This window comes from Apis mellifera, linkage group LG13 (assembly GCF_003254395.2).
Source record: "Apis mellifera strain DH4 linkage group LG13, Amel_HAv3.1, whole genome shotgun sequence".
NCBI lineage: Eukaryota > Metazoa > Arthropoda > Insecta > Hymenoptera > Apidae > Apis > Apis mellifera.
Window position 1 is genome coordinate 9,454,880 of NC_037650.1, and position 26,732 is coordinate 9,481,611.

Here is a 26,732-nt window from a genome sequence, read left to right on the forward strand (position 1 = left end):
CGGAGAGGCGAGCAACCACTGCGCATACACACACACACACACACACACACACACACACACACATACACACACACACACAGAGGATCAAGAAAGATCCATCGGGGAATTCTCGAAACGGATCGCGGACGAAATTAGTATTTTACCAAGGCATATCAAGACAAATTGCTGGCAGGATCCTCGAGCAGGTAGCCGCCTAATTAATATACCAGAAGGAGGGAACGTTTTCCACAACGTTACGAGTTGCGTTCGATCACGACGAGTGTAACGACTCTTTGCTACCGAACATTTCAATTAATTAGATAGCGAACGTGACCACCCACTGGCGGTATCTAGCGGCGATCGCGAGTCGATCCTTAAAATCCGTGTGTAAATGCACCTGTGCCGCGCGCATGCGTGAACGAACACGTGTTCGAGAGGTGTCGTGTAAGGTTCGTTTGAAAATCAAAGGTCACGATGAGGATGGAAGGATTGCATAAAAGGGTGAATTAATAACCCCCCTCTGACGGGACTTATATCTATCCTCTAGCCTAGACAAATTACGGTGCAGGCAGATATTGCCAGGCTAATGCCGGCCAATATTTCGTTAATTTAATATGGCATCGCGAGATGCTTCCTCGATCTATTAAGCTTGGCTTGGATGAAGGGGGAATATAGGATTCGATTCTGAAATGGTCTCTTCTTCAATTATGAGATCAATGAGAGTAATATAACACGAGGTGACGATTAGCCTGGATTAAATGCGCGATTTTGAATATTCTGATTGGAATATTGAAACTTTCTCTTCTTTTTTTTTTTTTTTCTTTGACGAAGACTGTTCTCAATTCGGAATCGATTCAACATATTTTTCCACATAGCTCGTTTTCAACCGGTATCGATTCTCAAAATCGATTCACACGCTCCTCCGCAAACCAAGTACGGCAGCGCGTGTTTCCTCGACCCGTGGGAGAGACGACGATCACTTCGTACCCAACTAATTGCCGATCCAATAAAATCGCCGATATAAATCCGCCGTATCGTTACATATTGCCTGGCTAATTAACAATAGAAACCGATCTGTTTATCGAATTTTTATCTATCCCCGCGTGATCCGGGGATCAAGAGGAGCGAAAATGTAAATTTCCTTCTCTCTGAACCGATCGAGCCGATCGTTCGCCTAGGCTCGATTAATTGCCACTCGATTCGTGCCCATTTTTTGCTGCGTGTCGGTGCGCACGCAGCCTCGAATGTGGTTGCAAGTACTCACAGTGGATAATGGTTGGTACACGGAATAATAGATCGGTAGCAATCGGGGGAGACAATGCGCGGACATACGTTTATCTTCGATATACGCGTTGATTTACCGTGAACGCGATCAACGTGGACTTGTAACAACGTGCTCTACGATATTTCGAATGTTTGCGGTGGTGCAATCGAACCGATCGCGTGGATAATATAACCGGTGTGGGATCTTGGATCGAGTTAGTATCTTGAGCATTCTTGTGATGAAATATTCCAGGTTTTTTTCTTTCATACTTCTTCTATTATGCATACTATGACATAATCGATGATTAAAACAGTGTTCGCAGAGGAGGAGAAAAATATAAGTTTCTACAAATATATTAGATTAAAAAAAAAAAGTAAAAGAAGTACGAAAGATAGTTTGAGACGTTTGAAAATGTATTCGATAAGAAGGAATTAAATACATCGAGAGGAATCGAGGAAAGGAAGAGGGATCGTGTGAGGGACAAATTAGCAAGAAAAAAAAAATATCGATTGAAAAATGTCGATCGTATAAATGAAATATCGCGCAATAAAAAGGGAAGACACTCGATCGAAGTTCCTTTCCTCTCGAGTTGAAAATCGTTTAACCGATTTACAAGCGATGTGATCGCACTTTGTATTCCGCTATTAGTTTTTACACTTTGATAAGATTATCGCGAGGCAACGATGCGAGAGTATCTAGTCGAACGAATATCCTGTTTCCCCGATACGACCGATGCTAAATATTTGCCGATGCAGTTTCTTCTCGATGCTTTGTACCGATATCGGATAATGATTGTGAACCGTGCCATTCATCTTCCATATGGTAACGATTATTTCCCTGCAAATTTCTTCCCGCTTTTATCGAGCCTTCGCGCTCGTAAACGATCGCCCGATTTATGATCTGAATCCAGGTGAGATTATTCCATGGAGAATTCTTTTTTTTTTTTTTTTTTTTCTTTTCTTTGTTGGTCGTCGTTTCAACCTTGGAATCAATTTGTCGAGATATCGACGTAGAAGAGTTTCACGAGAAAGGAAAAAATTATTGCTCCTGTATTTGTATTTAATTAATCGTTTGTCTTTGTTATTTACTAGCTCAAGTTGTTGGGGAAAAAGAATTCTCAGAGAATAGAGAGGAAACGTATCATATCTTAAACGATATTATTCCTTTTCTTATCTTATTATAATATATCTTATACCATCTTTATCGATATAACTGATCTTCAGATATTGATATTTTACTCGCGTGTTACGAAGTTTAATTGTGCTCGAAATATTCATTCGTTATCTCGGGATTATCATACAAGAATCGGAAAGCATAAGTTTTCTGCTGTACAACAACTTCGATATTCAATATAATAACCGATATATAACTTTCCAATACTATAACTTCGCCGGCCCAATATAATAAAATCTCGGGATTTTTCAATCGATTTAACGATTACACGGACCGGTATGAGGAATGATATCGGCGCGTGTTACCGGATTGAAACGCAGAATAATATCAGAACGAGAGAGACCGGTACAACTGCATTCCCTAGGGTCCCTTGGTTCGAAATAACCGCGTGTGCTAGATGAGAGCCTCCGTGAAGCCGATTTTTCTCAACCGAGGTGTCACTTTCGGTTCGACACACTTTCGATTGAATATCAATAGGGAATTCCGATTGGCGAGAGATTGTAGGCGACGATAGAAAGGTAAACGAGACTTCCACCACCTCGAGGAAGGTGATTTAAAAGGGCTATCTATTGGAAGAATTTGTGATAGCGGGTGAGAAAAAAGAAAGAAAAATATATATAATAATTGTATATAACGTTGTGAGTACGTTTCATAATTTTGATTGATTCGATTGGATTTATTTTTTCGTGTTTTTATATAGAAAAATATAATATTTGAAAAATTAAAAATAAAAAAAAATAATAAATAGATAAAATATTTTGATCATATATCGGATATTATTAGTTAATACTCACATGGCGCTAGTGTCGCTCTACCAGTTATATCACGAACAGTTTCAATTAACGATTATAAATTTTCTACTTGAAAATTTAATTAATGTGTTAATATATTTTGCAATGCACGTATCATAAGATTTTTTTTATTTCGCTGAAATTTTTAAAATCCAATTCGAATTTTTTTCCTCGCTGGAACGATTACTTACTAAAAACGAATCTATATCTGTTTGCTTCGAACTACGTGTATCGATAGAAAGGAACATGATTCTCGATCATACCCATTTACCAGAGGAGAAAAAAGAAAAAAAAAAAGAAGAAGAAGAGAGAGGGATCTTTCGCCGTGTACCACCATTAGCCGTAAAAGGAGTTTCCTATCAATTTGTTACCGCATTCGGTTTCAAGTAGATCAGCAGCGGATTGCACGTAATCGCGCTCGATTTTCTCAGTCATGTCCAAGCGATCAAGGGTAATATTGTTCCCGTTTATCCCATAGTAACTGCCTATTAAAACGAAATCCGTTTTACAAGAACGAATCGATACCTGCGGTGAAGGCGCCAACTTTGAAAGAGACCGTTATAAACGCATCCTTATTTTCTACCCATTAAATTTTTCCAAAAATTTCAAACTTTTCCTTTTCTTCTTCTTTTCTTTTGCACCAATATATACACGAATATTTTAAACTAACAAAACAAGCGTCACATCAGTTATCAATATTACATAAAATTATCTCCAAATGGCATACCGATCTCTCCCAATATAATATAATTATCTGCAAAATTCAAATTTCAATTATAATCCAATCTATGATTGAACCAATAAATTTTTCCACCATTATTCGTCCAAGGAGCCTAAGAACAATCCTCAGCCCAAGGATTGCCAAATGCATCCTTCCCAAAGACACGGACAACGTCGATTATCTCGATCGGTCCGGGCAAACGAGCACAACCGTGACCGTCCAATGGCCAGCCACTCGCATAAACGCGACACGAGCCGTGGACAAGCGGCCGGCCGCGTTAACGCCGCGCATAACCGTACAATATTGCGAACATTGGGCGCAAACCCGTGAACCCCGTGCACCTGTAACGAGCCACGGGGACATCGAGCCGAGGAATGGAAGAAGAAGAAGAAGAGGAGGAGGAGAAAGAAGAAGAAGAAGAAGAAAAAGAAGTTCTCTTCTCTTTCTGTTCGTCGAAAGAGAGAGAAAGAGAGAGAGAAAGAGAGAGAGAGAAATCCTCCCTTCGAGTCGGCTGTCGCGTTATACCCGTGGCGTAAAGGGCGCGCGTGGGCAGGCGTGAAATACTGCCGCGCAGGGAACATTTTATAGGTGGAAACGAGGCACGAGGTGGGCCGTGGGGTCGGGGCCAGGCCGATTAAAAGTACGAACACGGGGCCCACGGGTGATAATTAATTCACGGCAGTGTGCACGCCAGACGCGGGGTTTATCCAGCGCGATCCGGGACGGGCCGCCCCTTTTTCCTTTTCACCTCTCCAGGAGGAGAGCGACTCACCCCCTGCTTCCGCTCCTTTTAATTGCTACGATTTCACGAATCGGCGAAGTTGTAAGTTTATTTTGGAAAAAGAGAATGATATGAATATGAATGTGAAGGTGAAAGTTTTTAGAAAGTTGAAGGAAGAAGGAAGAAAAAAATGTGAAATTTATTACGAATGTTTTTTTTTTTTTTTTTCTAAGAAAAAATTAATAAGAGGAAAGTTTGAAATATTTGGATGTTACATGTAGAGAATATAAGAATAGAAATTTGGAAAATGGCGTTTTTCTTCCTTCTTTTTTTCTCGAAATTCCAATAATCCTTTCTCTCGTTCAATCAGTATATAGAATCTTTAAAAAATGAATTTATTATTGTTTTATTATGAATTTTTTTTTTAAGAAAAAATTAATAAAAGGAAAGTTTGAAATATTTGGATGTTAACATGTACAAAATAGAAATTTGGAAAATGGCGTTTTCTTTCCTTTTTTTTTCTCGAAAAAATTCTGATAATTCTTTCTCCCATTCAATCAATATATAGAATCTTTGAAAAATAAAAATTTATTATTGTTTTATTATGAATGTTTTTTTTTTAAATTAGTAAGAGAAAAATTTGAAATATTTGGATGTATAGAATATAAGAATAGAAATTTGGAAAATGGCGTTTTCTTTTCTTTCTTTTTTCTCGAAAAAATTTCAATAATTCTTTCTCTCGTTCAATCAGTATGTAGAATCTTTAAAAAATGAATTTATTATTGTTTTATTATGAATGTTTTTTCTTTTTAAGAAAAAATTCTTTTAAAAAAAAGAGGGAAATTTGAAATATTTGGATGTATAGAATATAAGAATTAGAAATTTGAAAAATGGCGTTTTCTTTCCTTCTTTTTTCCTCGAAAAAATTCCGATAATCCTTCCTCCCGTTCAATCAGTATGTAGAATCTTTGGAATTGGAACGTACCGAGATAAAAAAAGCATCTCGAACTGTGCATCTTAAAAATAGCCCGGGGACCGGCGCTGTATCATAAACCGAATCTGTATCTCTGCGTAAAAGAAACGGAATAATTCTTTATGCAAATATGAATCGAAACTGTGCTTGCAATTAGACAGATAAGAGATTAAACATACATTAGCGTGCAAATTTCATAGCAAATGTAAATGTGAAATGAAGCGGTTAGAGAAAATTTAATAAACGCTCGTATAATTATGAAACTCTTCGTTACACAAATTATATAATTTCCGTATAACAATGTTATATTATAATTCATATAACACGGTTATCGATGAATCATTGTACCAACCGACCGTATTAATTATCCTCTGGAATGTGCGAATACGATACGTAAATTAATAAGGAAAGAAAGAAAACTGTTGCATTTTTGATACGTAATATCATTCGATATAAATGTATAAAGTATAATAAAAATATATATGGAAATTGTAAAAATTATAATAACTTTTACAACATCAATTTTATCAGAGCAGTCTGAATAATTCAAAAATAAAATAGTGAATGAATATATATACATATATGTATGTGTATTTATATTCACTGATTTCGTTTCGTTTCCGATGTATCATCTTCATTTTTCAAAAGTTGCCAGAGAAACACGAACCCTTGCTCATTTCGCTCAATGCAATAAGTTATTAATGACCTACTGCGACAGGCTGTCAAACTGTGATACGTTATCGCAATGTTCCAGACCATGAATCACGTGAATACATATTCAATTTGTACCGCACTCCGTTGCATCTCGACCAGATACAGATATATAATCCAATAAAACAGAGTATTATTGCAGCGCAAAAAAAAAAAAACCGAGGTAATCAACGTAATCAATTTACGCAAACGCTATATAATAATGAACTCGTTACTCGTTTTCTGCCTAATCGCTTATCATTACAGCTTTTTATTCCGATTCGAAGATTTTATTATTATTATATAAATCATTGCAAATACAAACTGTTGGCAGTTCTGTTCGCTCATTCATGCGCGATGATAAATTTCGTTTCGTGGCGAAACACGAAAATCATTATTATAAATTATAAATATCGTTATTAATGGAAAACGATAAATTTTAGAAAGGCTAGTTTTTCACAATTACCCATTTATCATTTACTCATTACTTATCATCGCTTTTCACGCTCCCTCGCCTCATCCAATCCTCCTAGATTAACGATAAACCTCAATTTTGAGGTTAGGTCATCGTCCTCTTAAAACAACTCTAAAAAAACATATTCCCAATCGAGTCTAACATCCCCACAAGAATTTTACAGAAATATTCACTATTTCAAGGATCACGAGATTCACAATTTTGAGGTTATGTCGCTTTCCTTTCCAACTTAGACGCGGAACAACGTTTGAAAAAAAAAAAAAAGAAACTTCTCCCTCCCCCAAACTACAAACTGCACACCGAATCGACCTCGATCTCAAACGTTCCATTGATCGCCTCCCCATTAACAAGTTGCACAAATAAATCCTTGGATGGTAATTAAAGTTGGAACCGTAGGATTTCTTGCAATGAAGGCGGATGGTCGAAAGCAGAGATCAATCACAGGGGTCCCCACGAATCGAATCTTTTTTCCATCCATCCATGTCGCATGAAGACGCATCGTTCGGGAGAACGGATGCAAACGAGGATTCGTCTCGCCCCGACTCACGCCAATTGGATTCACCGATTCCTTTTCGCTAATGAAGGAATCGTCGGTTCGACTTTGTAATTAACCCGCCACGAGCACGACGACCACGTCAATGAAACTCTCGTTACAAATGTATATATATATATATATATATATATATATATATATATATATATATATATATACACTATATACATATATACGTAGCGGTTGGAGAGAGGTTGCTCGAGGTTGGCGCGTCTTCCTCGTTCCTCCTCATGCCCCCTCCCCCAGCCTCCTCGTTCTCCCCCGTTTCCTTCCCCTCCCCTCGCCCCTCGTCGTGGCTCTCGGCACGGCCACGTCGCAGAAAGTAATTACAATAATGAATGTTTATTTTCGCAATCAGCTGAACCGCGGTAGGTAGACTTCTACCATTCCGTAAGCGAATCTCTTGACTCTCTTTCTCAACCCCTGCGGCAAGGTGGTCCCTTACTCTTCGTCGATGAGACTTCGACGTGACTACTCTCGATCGGTCTGATCCTGCTGCATTCAGAGAGACTTTGTCTTTTTGCTTTTTTGTTCGCAGCGGTCGATTCGAATTTCGTTAGAAAAATTTTGGTATATTAATTTTTACATGTTGGATCGTGGCTTCGAAAATGTATCACAAATTTAATTCTGAACAATGTTGATTTTATTTTCGAAAAATTTTTCCCCTTTTTGTCGAAGATGAGACTTTTTGATATTGCTTTATTATTTTATATTGTTGTTACGAATTTTAATTATTTGTTTTAATGATTGTGGAAATTTATCAGGAATCGATGAAGGTGGAATTATCTAGAATTGTGAATTGAATTAAATATAGATTTTAAAGTAGAAGGTTAGATTAAAGTAGAACCTTATTCTTATATCAGAGATCGATTATGATTACGATAATAACGATTATGATGTTCAACTGTGATAAACATTTTCAATCGATGATTTTATGTAATAACGTAGCAGCATGTTATTTATGTTTTTACAATTTCTTTGTATTTGTAATTTTGATAAATAAAATGCATATCAAGATTGCATTTTATTTCATTAATTCATTATTTTTTTCGATGTTATTTGTATATGCATTATCAGAATTGAACGTGGCAATTTCCCTAAACACTATCACAGCATGTTATGAATCATTGTTTTCTTGATAACAAGATATTACAGCGGAAAAAAATAACCTTATTTTCAAAACAAAAAAAAAAAAAAAAAAAGAAAAACTTTCTTATCGAATCTTACGAAACATCTACACATTATTTGCAAACTCACCATAAGCTTGATAAAACGGTTAATACGTGATAACGTAAATTGTTGCTGGCATAAAATGAGGTATCTTAATTCAAAATTAAGATACAACTGGATTGGATATAACGATATAACCGAAGAAGCTAATTTAGAAGAAAATTATTAACATTTAAAATTTCCATTTTCGAAAAGAAATTTTTAACGAAACCTCAAGAAATTGAAAAGATATTTCAGTGGTTCGTCAAAAAAACAGATAAGACAATTCTCGTCCGAAGATAGATCACTCAAAATCAATCGTCGAATTACGAAATCGTTCCTTTTTCAAACCAACATCCGCCCTTTTTTTGCCTGTCCAAGATTTACGCGATTACTTATCCGGAGGTTCGGTTGGTACGCGGCGTAGGACGACTTCTGACCATTTATCCCCGCCGATCGCCGACGTATGTAAATTTACGGAGCCGTTAATTGCGGCCAACTTCTTTCTGGTCCTCGCGAACCAGAAAAACCGCCGACGTTGCTCCAGGCATGCGCCGTGTTTATGCCCCTGTAAGCCCTGTATCCGCGCTTACTTACGAATACCTGAATTCATTCGACCATTTTAATGGCGGACACGGATTTGATCGAATGAAACGAGCGATTTTTCATTGATAAACAAGCGATGGTGTTAACGATAATGCTTACAACATTTAAAACTAATCAAAAGACTCGATCAAGAAAAAATTCTTTAAATTTGAAAATTTGACGAATTTTCTGGAAAAGAAATTTTTTCTTAAATATATTTTAAATTCTAAAAGGAAAAACAATCTGTTCGTGAGGATATTTATCGTGGTGAAATTCCTTCCTATTGAAAATTCATCGTAATTCACAGTATTGCGAAAACATTTAAAACGGAACAAGCCGTTAATCGTGTTCGAAATACTGCCCACGCTCGTTCCAGAATCGGTATATCGACTTTATCGTCCTCATCAATGATCAGCACATGTGTTCGAAGGTATACATTACAGATCGTAGTTGTTTTTGCGCGGCGGCCACTTGCAATTGTACCGATAAAACAAAAGCGGACTATCGAAAGGAGAAGGGAAGGGGCACTGTACCATTAATGGTCATCCGTCCCTTTCTTACTTCTGTTATGCGATAATCCACAGAAGCGGCGCTACCCCGCCATTATCCTTTTGCATCCATTAGCGAAGAGAGGGTTAAACTAAGAAATTGTGGCGGCGGTGCAATCAGAAAAGTACCATATGTTCGTTGCATGGTCCGCGCTTTGCTGGTACCGATCGTTAAAAGGGAAATTTATATTAAACGGAGACAAAGCCCTTTGTTTGAAAACTCTCCGGTTTTGAATTCCACAATTATTAAGAGCAAATTTATTTGGGATGGGAAAGGAATTTTGATTGATTTTTAATCGTGATAGAACGAAAACAGATAATGATCGTAAAACGAGCACGATAACGTAAGTAAACTTTGATCGATTTTTGTTTTCGATCGAGAATCTTCAAGATCGATTCTCCAAATAAATATTGTCTTTACGTAGAATTTCATATTCGTATAATTACTTAAATTATCCTTATTACGTATCGTACACGTCGATCGTACACGGCGATACTAGCGCCACGTGGCCATTAACTACCAATATCTTATATTATTTAATTAATATTCATTTCAATACTTTTTTTACTCTACTCGAATCATTATATCTTTCTATAAAATATATATTTTGTTAATTCTTCACATGAAAATCATGTGAAATTAGCATTAATAATTATACATTATATCATGAAGAAATAATAAATAAAAGTATTCGCAATAATTCTTTATCAATATCAATTAGCAGCAACTATATATATATATATATATATATATATACCTCAAAAACATTAAGTTTTAAACTATCCATAAAAACAACCCATCAAATTAAACCGTCCACGAATAATACCTAATTCACCTCACGATTATTCGTCTTGTTTCGTCGCACACATCGAGCCTCCATCAATACGTTTCTCTTATTTTCATCATTCGTCCTTCTCGTTCGTCCCTCCCTCTCACACCGATCCTCATTAACCACAATGGTAACCACACTGTTAAACAAGCGACAACTTGTCAATTAAAATTCCGTCGCAAAAGGCGGCGTTCAATTTACAAACGTCGCGCGTGTTACGTGCCAACCAATTATATTGATTCGCGTGGCTCGAGCCACGGAAACATTGCTTCGCCATGCTCCATCAACCTCGCGATTTGATTTGCGGTCATCTATGCAGAATCGGCCAACGATTAGACAGTAAATGTCAAAATAAAACCAGAGTGGGTTGCGCGCAGACAGAACGAGGTTGCGCAGGTCCAGAATCGCAGGTCTCCATTAAGTGGAGAGATATTACGGGAGGGGAGAGAGAGAGAGAGAGAGAGAGAAAGAGAGAGAAAGAGGGGAGGCTAACCAGTAGTGCACCTCCGCGCTAGGCAATATGCATTTGAACCAGTTGCACCGGGCCTGGCGAGGTCGGGGTGAACGCCCAACGCCTTTAAAGAGAGCACGCAGATGCGATACGATGCGCCTCGCCCTGCTTCTTGCATCGCCTCCGATATAAGGGTGCGTTCCCACCGACCGAAAATATAATTGAAACTCATTAACGAGAATTTATAAATATTACTCGATAAATATTACACCATAACGGTTACAATAATTGTGATTCAATTTGTAATTAACGCACTTGTGAATAAATTATTCACACATCTTGAACGAATGATTAAAAATATTAAATTTTTGAAATGGATTCACTTTCACGAATCCATCCCACAATCTATCTGATTCTTTTAACTTCTATCAGATCAGTCCTCTCACACAGCCTCCAATTTCACCTACTCGACTTCCGCGCTTTGCGCTGCTCAACCTTCCAAGAAATCCTTCGCAGCGGGTACAAATTGAAGCGAGGCAACCAACACAGCGCAATAACCAAGCATAGCACAGATGCCTGTTGAACGGGTAACAGGTTCGTGATGAGGAAGGGAAGGGAAATCGTTGGAAGGATGATGGAAAGGAAGGAGTTAAAAGAATATCGACGAACGCGTTTAGTCGCGTTTCCCATATATCACGCAGCAAATCGTCGAGGTTAGGATGATCCCGGGTTAAAAGTGAAACGAATGGGTGGCGCGCGAAAAATATATTTCGAGAGGACGGGGTTGGTCCAAGATTTGGCCGAGGGTGGGCGGACGGCAAATGAAATGGATTGTATATTGATGGCAAGGATGAGGGTCAGGATTGGAGGCGCTGCGTGGCTGACTGGCCAGTGGGGATATGCCTTAAAGCGTTGCGCATCCGATTCTTCTCCGGCCGGCAGAGACATCGTGCGATTCTCTCGATAGATTAATGAAGGATATCACCGATGAAGGCGCGCTTTAATCAACGAAATTGGTGTGCACACGAGATTGACACGTTGCACATCCTAAGGATATATCTTGGAGACGATGGACGGTTTTATTTTATTTATACCGGTTCACGTTGGACTCACGCTTTATTGGATTTGTTGGATGGCTGTTATTATTTACGGAATTTGTATTAGTTTAACGAGAAAATTTGAGAACGAGAAATAATAAGATTCTTCTTTTCTTCTTTTCTTCTTTCCTCGAAGAGAAAGAAGATTAAAAATTTCGAATTATATATTTACAATTGATCCACTTTTAACTTTCACATTCGCTTTGAGTGTGATAAATCATCGAGCTAATTTAAATTAAATTCTTAATCTCAACTTTGATTAAAATTTCCCTCTGCCTTAAAAAAAAAAAACCTAATAGTTAAATCCCTGAGAAGAGAATAATTGACTCGTACGAACGTGTATTGACGAATAAAGAGTAAAGAGCACAATAAAATCGCCGTTTCCGTTGGTATTCGCAAGAATTTCATGTTTTGGCCGATCGGTCGCAAAGAGTGCACAATTGCAGCGAGTGAAACGAAGCGTAAACGTTTTAATCAACGAACAAGCAACAAACGTCCGAGATGTGGAGCGCAAAAACCACAACAGACATCCGTAGGTACAGACCTCGTTACCATATCGCACCGCTGATAAAACGGTGTAACAGTGATAACGGTGTACGAGTATCGCCTCGTTTCACCGCTGACGGCAAGTGTTGTCTGGGCCTAATAATGATTCAACGCCATGGCCAAGTATCACACTGGCCGGCTCCACCGGTATCGTTCGATCTAACGCAGAACGGACTCGTAAAACCAGAGAGAAGGAATGTAAAACTTCCCGCACCGGTTGCCTTTTTCTTTCCTTTTTCCTTTCTTTTTTTCTTCTTTTTTTTATTTTTCATTCCCAATTGAATAACAATTGGAATATAATAATAATAATAATATCAATGCGAACGAGTACAATAACTTTATCTGTGTTTCTTCGAAGAGGTTTTTCTTTTCGACGACCAGAGTAAGGTTTTTTTAGGTTATATTTTTAGGTTATATAAACCTCCCGCACCGGTTGCCTTTTTCTTTCCTTTTCCTTTCCTTTTTTTTTATTTTTCATTCGCAATTGAATATAATAATAATAATAATATCAATGCGAACGAGTGCAACAATTTTGTCTGCGTTTCTTCGACAGGTTTTTCTTTTCGACGACCAGAGTAACGATTTTTTTAGATTATATTTTTAGGTTATATAAACTTCCCGCACCGGTTGCCTTTTTCTTTCCTTTTCCTTTCCTTTTTTTTTTTATTTTTCATTCGCAATTGAATATAATAATAATAATAATAATATCAATGCGAACGAGTGCAACAATTTTGTCTGCGTTTCTTCGACGAGGTTTTTCTTTTCGACGATCAGAAGTTTTTTTAGGTTATATTTTTAGGTTATGTAAACTTCCCACACCGGTTGCCTTTTTCTTTTCTTTTCCTTTCTTTTTTTTTATTTTTCATTTGCAATTGAATAACAATTGGGATATAATAATAATAATAATATCCATGCGAACGAGTGCAATAACTTTGTCTACGTTTCTTCGACGAGGTTTTTCTTTTCGACGACCAGAGTAACGATTTTTTTAGGTTATATTTTTAGGTTATATAAACTTCCCGCATCGGTTGCCTTTTTCTTTCCTTTTCCTTTCTTTTTCTTTATTTTTCATTCGCAATTGAATATAATAATAATAATAATATCAATGCGAACGAGTGCAACAATTTTGTCTACGTTTCTTCAACAGGTTTTTCTTTTCGACGATCAGAGTAACGATTTTTTTAGATTATATTTTTAGGTTATATAAACCTCCCGTACCAGTTGCCTTTTTCTTTCCTTTTCCTTTCTTTTTTTTTTTATTTTTCATTGAATAACAATTGGAATATAATAATAATAATAATATCAATGCGAACGAGTGCAACAATTTTGTTTGTGTTTCTTCGAGGTTTTCCTTTTCGACGACCAGAGTAACGATTTTTTTAGGTTATATTTTTAGGTTATATAAACTTCCCGCGCCGATTGCCTTTTTCTTTTCTTTTCCTTTCTTTTTTTTTATTTTTCATTTGCAATTGAACAACAATTGGAATATAATAATAATAATAATATCAATACGAACGAGTGCAATAACTTTGTCTACGTTTCTTCGACGAGGTTTTTCTTTTCAACGACTAGAATAACGATTTTTTTAGGTTATACATAAAATCGAAAATGAAGACGTTGATTTCGAAAGTATTTGGCAATAATAGTATCGTTTCTCAATCACAAAGGAAAAAAAAACGATGCGACGATTATTTATTATTTACTATCGTTTTATTAACGAAACGAGTTTACGAGAATGAAGAGCGAAGATTCACTTTCAACGAGGTTCCACGCGTTTTCAAGAGAGGACGTATGGAGAGCAGGGCGTGACCGCGAGCAAGGAAGAGAAGCCACTCGAATCGGCAGAAGCAAAAAGCAGCCGGGTCGAGCTGCTATTTTCTTAAACACGTCTTAAATTCCAGCTAATAATTGAGCAGCTGAACGGCTGGGCGGGGATACTGGAATTATGCAAATCGCGTCAGATCGGGATCGTGTCCCGGGGGCACTATGTCCAAGAAGAAGAAGAAGAAGAAGAACGAGAGAAGAGCAAGAAAGAAAACAACGCGCGGTCGAATAAGAAGAAGCACGAGTAGTACTACTAGTAGAAGAAGAAGAAGAAGAAGAAGTACATATTCAAGAAGAAGAAGAAGAGAAGGCAAGAAAGCGACGTACATCACCAAGAGAAGAAGACTCGCCCCATTGTGATTGCTATACCCCAAGGGGCACAACGTTTCTCCGCACGGCGCGGCGTCTCATGCCGATCCCACAACCGAGCCACACTCTCATCCTACCTCGTACGTTCCTCTGGACGCAGCAACAGGTTGCACAAACCTTTCCACCTGCCCCTCTTGTTCGCCGGCCAAACCGTATACGCGTATATACAACCCGCCCCTGTCTCTCCCCTCGACTTTGCCGAGTCGAGTCGAGTCGAGTCGAGAACCCGGGCCTCGACTTGGTGACTATCAACGAAGGGTATACGAAGGAGAAGGTAGCCAGAAACGGCTTGGTGTACGAAAAGTGTTGGACGGGGCGAAAGAGGGGCGATGAGATCGTGCACCGTGATATTAGGCGCCATCGTATGACGGATAATGAGAGACCTCGTCGATATCTTAATACCCGACGAGAATGTTAAGCGTTTCTATTAGCCACCGCGTAATGGAGCTGGGACACGAACGAAGGGGGGGGGGGTCGAAACGGCGTTCATTCATTGAATTTTTTGATTCGGGGGCTTGGGTGAAACCCTTGGCCTTTTTCGGTTAATGTAGAACTTTGGGGATAAATTGGATGGGGTTTCTTTTTTCTTTTCCTTTTCTTTCGTTCGCGAAGACTTGTCCTGATCGAAGATCTTGGAATACTTTGGAAAGGTAATGGCGAGTATTCATTAGGAATAATGGAAATTTTCGAGCGAGAGGAAGCGAGTGAGTGTAAGAAAATTTTATACGTGGAAACGATTTTCAGTACTTTCGACCGATGATTATATGCTGAGCAAAATATATTCTCTTCAGTTGTGAGTTATGAATTCTGTGAAGGGAATTCCATCAGTTGTGATTTATGATCAGCTCGATCCGTTTTCTTTTCGATCAAAAATCCAATTGAACGATTCTTTACAATTACCTCGAAGAAGATTTTACGCGTAATGTGAAAATGTGAAGTTAGAAAGATCAACGCCGATGAAATATGATAGAAATTGCCGTACACCTATTTCAAGTGTACTCGAAAGTTTTTTTTTTAGAACCTCGTTATGTGGATAAAAAAAGAAGAAAGATAAACAAATTCCACGACGAATCGAATAAACAAAATTCAATCTCTAATTCCATCAGCCGACAAATTTCTCCCTTATCACGGGATTTCATCTATGACGACCCGATGACCGATTACGTTTTATCACGCTCGCAACACGGTCGAAAGGTCGCGAGCCAACTTTATCTATCCCGCGAACGGAATCGTCGCCGCGCCATCAGCGACACTCGAGTGCACCGCAAACATACTGCCGATCTTTTCTCTGAATTCCGCGATTCGATATTATCGATATCGACTCACGAATAAAAAAGAAAAGAAAAGAAAAGAAGAAAGAGGAAGGAAAAAGAAAGGAAGAGGAAAGATCGAAGCGAAGTAAAGGAAAAATAAAAAAAAGAGAGAGCAAATGTTAGGAAGAAAGGAAGAAAAAAATAAATCTTTTCTCTGAATTCCGCGATATTGATATCGACTCGTCGTCGCGAATAAAAAAAAGAAAAGAAGAAAGAGGAAGGAAAAAGAAAGGAAGAGGAAAGATCGAAGCGAAGAAAAGGAAAAATAAAAAAAAAAGAGAGAGCAAATGTTAGGAAGAGAGGAAGAAAAAAATAAATCTTTTCTCTGAATTCCACGATATCGATATCGACTCGTCGTCGCGAATAAAAAAAAGAAAAGAAGAAAGAGGAAGGAAAAAGAAAGGAAGAGGAAAGATCGAAGAAAAGGAAAAATAAAAAAAAAAGAGAGAGCAAATGTTAGGAAGAGAGGAAGAAAAAAATAGATCTTTTCTCTGAATTCCGCGATATCGATATCGACTCGTTGTCACGAATAAAAAAAAAAGAAAAGAAAAGAAGAAAGAAGAAGGAAAAAGAAAGGAAGAGGAAAGATCGAAGAAAAGGAAAAATAAAAAAAAGAGAGAGCAAATGTTAGGAAGAGAGGAAGAAAAAAATAAATCGGTCTAGCGCCAGGTATGAGGCAATCATCGAGATACGATTCGATTTCCCTGCGGTATCGCCGTGTTCGCCGTATTTCCTGGAAGAGGATAAGCGATAAGCTTTCTTTTTCGAGCTGCACGCACGCTGCTATCAAGGTAATGACGCACCGGGATAAGAGACGCGACGGCCGATAAAGCTTTCCTGGCTCACGGCAGCAAAGCATGGAGATTGCTCGCCTTCCACGGTCCCGCGGCTTTTCCATCCGCCGTCATCGTAAATTATCAATGTTACCGTAAAATCGAACAGCCACCAGCTCTCAAACCCTGGCGAGAGAGGATACGCCATCTGTCGAAATAACGAAGTGAATTCGGATTCACGAATCTCTTTATTCTCTCTTATTTAATTCCATCATTTGAGGAGAAGATGAAGGAAAAGAAGATAGATCATTTTATTTGAATGAGATCACGGTTGAAGATTTTTTGATATATTTCGAGAAAAAGTGATCGAAATGTGAATTACTTTCACTCGTCCTTCGATTTTTCGAAGGAAAAATATTTCATCTTCTTCTCCGATATATAAACGTGAATCAAATATCAAACCTGAACGATACCACCTTGTATAAACCCGTGGTTATGACATTCCAGCCGAGCGCAGCCGATTTTTTGCGGCGCATCGAACCACGACGAGGAACGTCCCCTAGTGACGGAAGTCCGTCCACTAAATAGAAGAAGAGGAGAACCGCACGACGAAACGAGATTTACCTTGCAAAAGTGTCGCCTTGTGACCCTCTCCGCAACGAAACACCACCACCACAACTACCACCACCACCACCATCATCATCATCAAACTCGCGCCACGCGGCTCTTCAGGTTTATACACCCGTAGCGTGCTCGATACCCTCTCTCTCTTTCTTTCTTTCTCTTTTTCTTTCTTCTCCTTCTTCCTTCCTCTCCTCTCATTTTTTCCTTTCTTCTTCTTCTTCTTCTTCTTCTTCTTCTTTCCCCTCCCCCCGCTTCCCTCGTCTCCGGGTGAAATAAGAAGGAACGACACACGCCGGTCTCCTCTCGAAACGAGATCGACGCACGCTCTCTCTGCACGCTCCGTGTACACCGTGAAGGCGTGGTCGTCGGTGGACAAGATCGCATCTTCGGTGGAACGAAAGAAGAAGAGAGAAAGAGAGAGGGAGGGAGAGAGGGAGAGAAATAGAGAGGCGACTGTTGGTGGCTCGGGGTGGCGAGCGAGAGGAACGCACGCCGGTGGAAAGGTAAGATCTGCATGGCGGGGAATGCGAATAAGACCGAGTGGCGAGAAGGTAGGTGAAAGAGGGACGGACGAGGACAGAGAGAGAGCCAATCCTGGAAATTGGAACGAGCGGACGCTGGAAGGTAGGTGGGTCGTCCCTGTGTTGTTCACCATTCCGATGTAGACATTATAGCGACGGGTATCGCGGCAGGGGCCCCAGGACGTTCCTTCACGGCCGATATCTTGGCCGGCCGTGCACGGAGCCAGGGGTCACCCGATAAAACGGCGAGATAAGAGCGCCTAGGACGCAGGTGAACTAAGTGTAACCGAGTCGATAACCGAGGGAACCCGCTATCTTATCTTTCCACGATACACCTCTGGGACGATAGAGTATCGGTCTAGATTTTACGCCTCTTCGGGAATCGAGCGAGAAAGGGTATCGTTGCTCGTTGGAAAATCTCGGCGGGACGCGATCATCCGATCCGAACGAGAATCGTTAAGGGATCGGCCTCGAGACTCGTTAATCGAATCGCCCCACGATCGAATGATAGCTATCCTTGCTGGGTTAATTCTGTGTGAAAAAGAGAAAAAGTGTAAAAGTAAATTGTCTTTTTTTTTTTGGAAAGCCTTCTCCAATAACTCTTGGATCTGTTAAATTTCGATGTACTTTGTTGTCGAAGTCGTTGGATTGCGGATGTTTGAGCAAAATTTATATATATGTATATATATCGTTCTTTTTATATTTGCGTTTCGACGTGAATAAACCGATATGCGATAAAATTAAGGTTAAGATTTCGGCTCTAGGAATAAATCAAGAGGATGCCTCGAGTGGGTGCTTGATCCGATCGTTAGATTAATCATTTAGAGTTTATATAAGTTTCGACCGGGCTAAATGTGAAAGATTAAATGGACCCGTGATGGACAACTTATAATAACATTGTTCGGATTGAAAAGTTTGCTAGGGAGAATTATAGGGGATTGATGATCAAGTTTTTAGTGAATTATGTTGTTGAAGATGCAAACTTTCAAACATAGTAAAACGCTTTGCGCGGAGATCTTTCTGCAATCTTGTAACGGCGGACGCTTGTGATTCTTGGAGTGTAATAATAAACAATATTTTAAAAATATCCGATGATTATTGAGTTATTTTGATTTTCATTTGTTTCCTTTCGCGAGGATCACGTAAATTACGAGAAATACAAGCATTCTGCAACTTGGTTAATTTTAACAAATTTACAACTTGCTCTAGATTTCTATCTTTATGACACGATATTTTAGGGCTAGCTTATTTTTCAATAAACCAGTCCTATTTATCAGATTCTACATTTCATTTTCGACAAATTATCATATCGTACAAACAATACAAAATACGTATATTTCTCTGATAACGTTGCGATAAAATATTTTCTGTAACCACTAATGTACAGAATTTCCTTTAAATTAATTATTAATCAAATCTGTAAAAAAAAAATTTAATCATTTGTATCATTTCCTAAAGCTAAGATTATTCCAAGATATTCTCAAAAAAGGAAAAGGAAAAAAAAAATCGCAATTCAAAAAACACGCGAATATATCTCGCGACACCGAGATAACTTTTCCATCGGAATGTACACACGACGAACAACTCCATATTCACCTCGGGTTCCGCTATCAGCAGCCTGTACTTCCGCTGCCAGTCTACTCTATCTCTCTATATAACCTTACAGCACAAGTTACATAAAATAACGACGATCCTGATTCTCGTCGATATCATATATCGAGAACAAAAACCGATCGATCCCTCTCATAACCCCCTTCACAACTAATTCTAATTCGCCTACACTGTACACTGTAATTTCCAAACGTGGCGACGATCATCGAGCGAGTCGTAAACACGTGGTCGCCATTCGCGCGAGAGACAACGCACAAAAGGCAAACGTTTGGCGGAGGAAAGAAAAAAAAAAGCGAAGGGAAGGGAGGAGGGAAAGGGAGTAAAATCGAAAACGCACGGGTTGCCCGGGAAAGTACGGCATTCCTTGGCCAACAACGCAAATAAGAATTTCCGCCGACCTGACACAGATATCCAACGAGCAGTCGAAGGCCGCTGCGCACCTTTCACGCTCCAAAACAATCGAGCCGGGTCGAGGATAATTCCAGGAAACGCGAAAACCAAACCAAACTAGATAGAATCAGACCTTAACCCAGCGATGGCGCGCTGTTTGTTGTTTCCCTTTTTTTTTCCTTTTCTGTTTTCATTCTCTCTCACGCCTTGTCCCTGCCTTTTGGTAAAATATTCCAAGAAAATTGAACGAGTGGCGTATTTTCGAATATTTCGTTTTTAAAATATACGGCGTAGATAATATATAATAAAAGGAAAGAATGTTAGCGAGAATTTCGAGCAATAACAGGACTCTTATTCGTCTGTATATATTGTATCAGCAAAAGACAATCGGGAAGAGAAAGAGAAGACAATTGACGACTCACCGGTTCGATGCGAGGCTGGTTGCCCGTTGCCGTTCCTCCTCGATGATCCTCAGAACGCGTTGCCACTGGATCGTCTCATTTTCCTAGTCACGGAAGAGGTCACACGCGGCAAACTCTCACGACGAACTCACACAATAAGGTTGGATTCGCGTAACCGACAACGAGGCACACGTGTGCCACGACCACCGACGCGACGACACAACGAACACACATACACACAGAGACGCGCACACACAAGCACACGTACGCACACGACCGTGATGGAAAGAGAGGCGCACGCGAGCGCAGCTCTTCTTCCCCGTCGGATGATCGAGAGAAACGTAGGAGGCGACGGCGACGGCGACGGCGACGATCGTCGACACGCGTCTGACGGTCCGATCGGAAGCGTTGCACGCGCGAAAACCGACTGAGGAGGCTCTCGTCACGCGACACGCGCCATTTCGAAGGTGGATAACGCAACGGCGGATAAGAAGCGGTGTGTACACACGATGCTCGATCATCGGCCCGATACGAGCGTAAACAAAGCGGCGGGACGATCCGAATCCCGTGTACACCACCTTACGCCGTGGCCTCCGGCGTACGTTACGCACGCACTTCTATGCAAACGAAGCCGTACGAGCACAACCGAACGCCGGAACCGGAGTGCTGCGAATACGTTCAACGTTTCCTTCAATCGTACGCACATACCGCATGCACGCACGCTTCCGGACCAATATGACTGCGACACGTTAACTGCACGTGCGAACGAACTGGGCACGCTCTTTCACGCTCGATACATCGTGAGACAGATGCATCGTGAGGATATCTCGTAGAACTCTCAATGGCTGGGAGTTTAGTTCAGTTCGATTCGATTTTTTCGATAATGGATAAGTAATTTTCGAGAGTTTCGTAAATTCATTTTGCGAATGTTCCTTCTCGTCGAGTGTTCATAGAAAGATGGTTCGATTGTTAGATTAAGCGTAGATAAGAAGTAACATCACTATCACCGGGAATTAGATTACCCGTCGGCTGTGCACAAGAAGAATATCATTCATCTCTTTCAATTTTGGTACAGGAACAATTTTTGAACATCGAGACATCGTGCACAAATTTCGAATTCTTCTTCACTTTTACTTTTTACTCCTCACTCTTGTTTCTCCTGGACTGTAAAACAAAAAACATAAAAAAAAAAAGAACTTTTATTGTGCGAAAATCAAAATTATATTTCCTCGATTATATCCAGGTGATATTTCTATTTGAGAAGCGACGGAACGAAAAGGATCAAAGTTCATGTATGATAGCTCACTGCGTGTACATGTGTAATCGGAAATTGACAGCGTTTCAGAAACGACCGATCGTTCCAGATCGGTCACGGTCAGTATCCGATCGTAAAGAACGCCTATGCTGTCGCTTATAAGGATTTATTGAGCCGCTGGTTGTCGCGCCGCGGTGTAAACAAAGCGATTCTGTCGCGCGTACTGCAGCGTCGAGCGTGTTCAACGTACAGGTCAAACGAGCACACGATGTACCGCTCATACGAAACTTGACGAACTCTTCCGAGGCGGCCGACGCTCGATTTGATCCCGGCTCGAGCACACACGCCGTGTGTTTCGCCGGGCGGCAATTACGATTCGATTAGGCGAGTTAATGGAATCGTTTGAATTGGACGCGTGAGCGCCCGTCTATGATATTATAGCGAAGAGCAAATGGAATCGTGTCGGCCGTTTGTTTGATCGAGCTACAGTTTTAATTTTAGAACGTGGGAAAGAGAGAGAAAGAAACAGAGAGGGGGGGGGGGGAATGGTGATAGAGGACGCGTGTGTGCGTCGATCCAAAGAACGAAGATTAGGCGGTGATGCTCACGGAAACGGAAACGCACGAAGATTGCCGAACCATGGCGAAATTATTTCGGCGCGAGCCCGATTATTTGAACTACTGTCAGAATAGCAATGATTCATGGATCTGCCGTAACCTTTGTCGAACGAGACCACTTCCGTGGATTTCGGATTTCTGCCTGAGTTATAAATGCGCGAAGGAAATATTAGATTAGCGTGATTTGTTAGATGGCATAGTGGAATTGAATGGTTGGATGCGATATTTTTTGAATTTTGAATCGATTTTTTTTTTTTTGTTAGAGGAAGAATGATGATTGGGCGTCGTTGGATGGATGGTTGACATCTGGTGGAAATGTGGGTGAATTATTTAGGTTACCGACAGGAAATTCAGATTGTGATATGATTTTTTTTAAAGAATTAATCTTGTCCAATGATAATGAGTAATAAATGTGACACGATTCAAAATCATATTTCTAAATAAACGTAACGTTTTACATGTTGACGTTGAGTTGAATTAGTTTTGTGTAAATTTTATTCATTTTGGGATTAATTGTGAATGAAATTGTTTATTGAAAATTGTTACGTTGAATTATTTTTTATCTTAAAAGAAATTTGAATAAATTTTTTTCTATAGGTGGAATTGTAGATATCACATTTTTGCATTAAACTAGATTTTATTTCTTAGATCTATATCTAAATGTATGAACTTGAGACTTCTCTGTTTATTTTTATGCTCATTATTGAACCTACGCAAAAGATAAAGCTGATGAATTTAATGGTACCATAAAATGAGCATTAAAATCTCATTCTACTCAAGCTGATAAATGATAACGAAACAAAGGTGAATTTTACGAACCGATAATGTAAAACTTTTAACTTCATCCTTGAGGTATTATTTAAATTAACAATAATATATTTCCCTTTCGATTGAAATTATTTTTAATTAAAACATCGAAATAAATTTTGTTTATTCGAGAAGGAATAAGAAATAATAATGGTCTCACATTTTTATCGTTACAATTATTCTATGAACAAACGGATAAATTTATTAATTTAAGAAAAATAATTTAATAATTTAACGCCAACACTTATTGATAATTTGAAGGGGATAGAACAAAAATTTCGCGGAGGAAATTCAAATGCAAAAAGTTGGTGTTTACATCTCTCATAAAATGGAGAAACATATATTTATAGAAAGACATGATATAGAATATAGGTGTTGATTGTGCCACGATACTGATTAAAGTCGTAAAACATCTTTGACTCTATTGCTGATACCGTGGAAATAGTAAAATATACAGCAAACGCGATTTACAGCGTAAAGCTTGAGCAATAAAAGCAAGAAAGAGAGAGAGAGAGAGAAAGATAGAGACAGATACACTGTAAATTATCGTCACGGCGATACAAGTAATTGATTTATCGGATCTATACAAATAAAGATACTGATTCGATATCGTTGCCTGATACGCAATGCGTAATGTAATTCAGCTAGAAATTGGACGTAGAAATTCTCGAATGTACCTTCGACAAGCCTTGTACACGAATTTAATTGACCAATGTCCAACAATTAATCGAAATTCTACAATGAAAAACACTTTAATTTCAATAGCACGTTTCTAAATTGAAACAATTAATTAATTTACACTTTCGTCTTCGGTGGAAATAATTCATTTAAATTTCATTAAAAATTTTTTTTTAAAAATTATTTCAAACAATTATAAAAACTTTCATCTTCATCGCTGATAATTTCGATAATCTGTTACTCCCCATTCATATCTTCCAATTTTGCTTGAAAATTATTCCAAGAATTTATCAAATTGCACAGTTAACGTTCAACATGCCTACGAACCTCAAGCATGAAATTACAGCTCGCTAAATCAACAAAATAAAATATCAAGAGAAAATAAAATTCATACCACCAGATTGGCATTGAACTTAAAAGCAAAAACTCTATTATCCGGAAGACGGTGAAATTCAGTTCGCGAGGCTGTAACCCGCAAGAATCCGTAATAGCGATAATAAATAACGCTCGATTCAGGTATTTTTCATTCGTACTTTTCCCGTGCGAGGCCGCTCGTTACAAGAATGCCGGCCAGAATCGATTAATCATCGACATGACTCGTTAGAAATCTTCATCGCAAGTAGACCACGTGGCATCATCATCAGCATCCTCGTTTAGAATCTCTCGACCGAAGCGTTCCTCTTTTTTTTCCTTTTTTTTTTTTTTTTTTTTTTATTTCTTCGAACGTAAAGAAACGTAAGGCATAAATCACCAAATATTTAGAATACCGTCGCGTGAATGGTTGCACGGACTCTAAATTGCCATCTGTTAACCGAGTTCTGAATTGACGTGTCAGAAACGTGATGCGTGTAAAAAAAAAAGATCGTGGTGGTGGTGGATCACGGTAGTTAGATGCATCCAGTCATTACCCGCTTCGATAGTCATTCCAACGAATTGCCGTTCGAACATTGAATCGAGAAAAACATCGAGTCATTCTCGGCGCAGAAGGAAATTTAAAAGTCGTGTAAAATGTTCGCGAAAGGGATTAATAGCTATCATTCCTTTTTACTCGAATTTACTACACTTGTATGAGAAATATATCTTGTATGAGAATTATAATTAATTGAGATAGATCGATATCTTAAAATATTTTTTTTATCTTTTTGAATTTATTAAAAAATAAATAATCTCTAAAGGGAACAACGAATGAAATACATGTTGGACAATCTAACCTAGAAAGTTAATCCGACATCTTTAATCTTAACGGATGAGATTTTTTTTAAAATCGATTTCAGTTTCCTCGAGAATTTTCAAATTGGATTCGTCTCTCGGTAACCGCGAGCGCCAAATGCTCGATCGGGTAATAGTAGTGGTGGCATAGCTATGGGCAGCCATGCGGAATGGTGGCAGAAATGACTTCCAGGTTTTCACGTTCGATGGTAGCAAGATAGATCGAATCGTAAGCCGATACTATTGTATGCACACGTGCCGCCCTCTGTCGCGCGTCCTTTTTGCAACACTATCTTTTACCGACTCGAACGTCGAAGCGAAACGGATAATTTTAATCGAGAATTCCCTGTGGCCACAGGTTAAAAGCTCGCCGACGAAAATAATGATTTGTCCGGCCAGTTAGTTATTCGTAATATCACGAAAGCAATCTCGACAGCTGCCGTGACAAATAATTGCTTCAGAACCGGTTAATTACTTCTCGTGATTACAGATCGCGAAAATGAAAAATTTTTTATTTTTTTGCGATCACATCAATCGAGAGATACGCGATGAAAATGAGCCTAATTTGATTTCAATCAAGGATTGTGTATTTGCTAACATTGTATCATTAATTTTGATACATTTTCTTATTCTTCGACGTTACCAACGACGTGAAAATTAGAAAACATTAAAATAGAAAATAGAATATTTTCTTCACTGTCGTTATATTTAAAACGAAACGATTAAACTTGTAACAACTTTTACTATCACAGATCCCTCCATTATATCCATCTATATTTCACAACAATTCTCAAGTGCGCGATGCAAGTTTTCTAATTACATAAAATCACGGCATCGCTTGCATCCCACTCGTCCACGGAAGGCACCACCTTCCGTTTAACGATTTACAAATAGAGAAATGTAAACAGCGAACGCGTACACGAGTATAATGCGCATTAAACAGAAATATCAGGCGATTTACGACTTGAACTTGGTCGCATACTAAAAGTCACGAGGCTGGCCAAGCGTGTTCACCGTCGTCAATGCGCCTCGGGACAAGTATATGTCCCGCTGTGTACACAGTACAGAGATGAGAATTTGAAAATCACGAGTGCTTTAACGCTGCTTAGCCTCCCTGTCGGGAACATGCGAGGCGTTGTCCGTGTGATGGCCGATCAGCAATGAAAGACTGTCGTTCGCGCCTCGTAAAATGGACACGATCAGCACGCAACGTGGGGCCAGACCTCCTTTAAAACTGCTTGAATATCGTTATCGACTTCTAACGGTCCCTCCTGCAGTCGAGCCTCGAGGAGAGAATCGACACGTATACACGTGTGCACACATCACACGTACACACACACACACACACGTGCACACGACGGTGAACAAATAGAACGTGCGATTCGTACTTTGCATATATGGACGCCGCTCGTGGAAACCATAGGTAACACTCGCTCGAGATAAGATCTCAGCGACGAAAGTATCTTTGAACAGCTACATCAAGGTGTACCACGCTACGAGTTCACGCGGACAATGTCAGTTCACCCTTCCCTATTCAATGTATCCATAAAAATAAGAGTCGAGGGAAAGTTTTCGAGATTCGAAAGGAGGAAGGATTTCGCAGAGGCGCGTGTACTTTTCTTTGTTGGTTATGTGTCGGAATGTGGGAAGTATTGGGTATTTTCACGTGATTCGCTGCGTTGGCCGCTAGAGGGATGCACAACGAAATGCTCGTCTTCGTGCGAGCGTTACTTA

At 39.2% G+C, this 26,732-nt stretch overlaps 1 protein-coding gene across 1 annotated transcript in view; it reads right to left on the reverse strand.

Moving 5' to 3' along the window:
* LOC100578423 overlaps positions 1–21,955 on the reverse strand; it is a 340,640-nt gene extending 318,685 nt beyond the window's left edge. Inside the window, exon 1 of the mRNA XM_016915971.2 lies at positions 20,454–21,955. The gene's annotated coding sequence lies outside the window, so the exon portion shown is untranslated. The remainder of the gene's footprint in view (positions 1–20,453) is intronic.
* Positions 21,956–26,732: the final 4,777 nt, after the last annotated feature.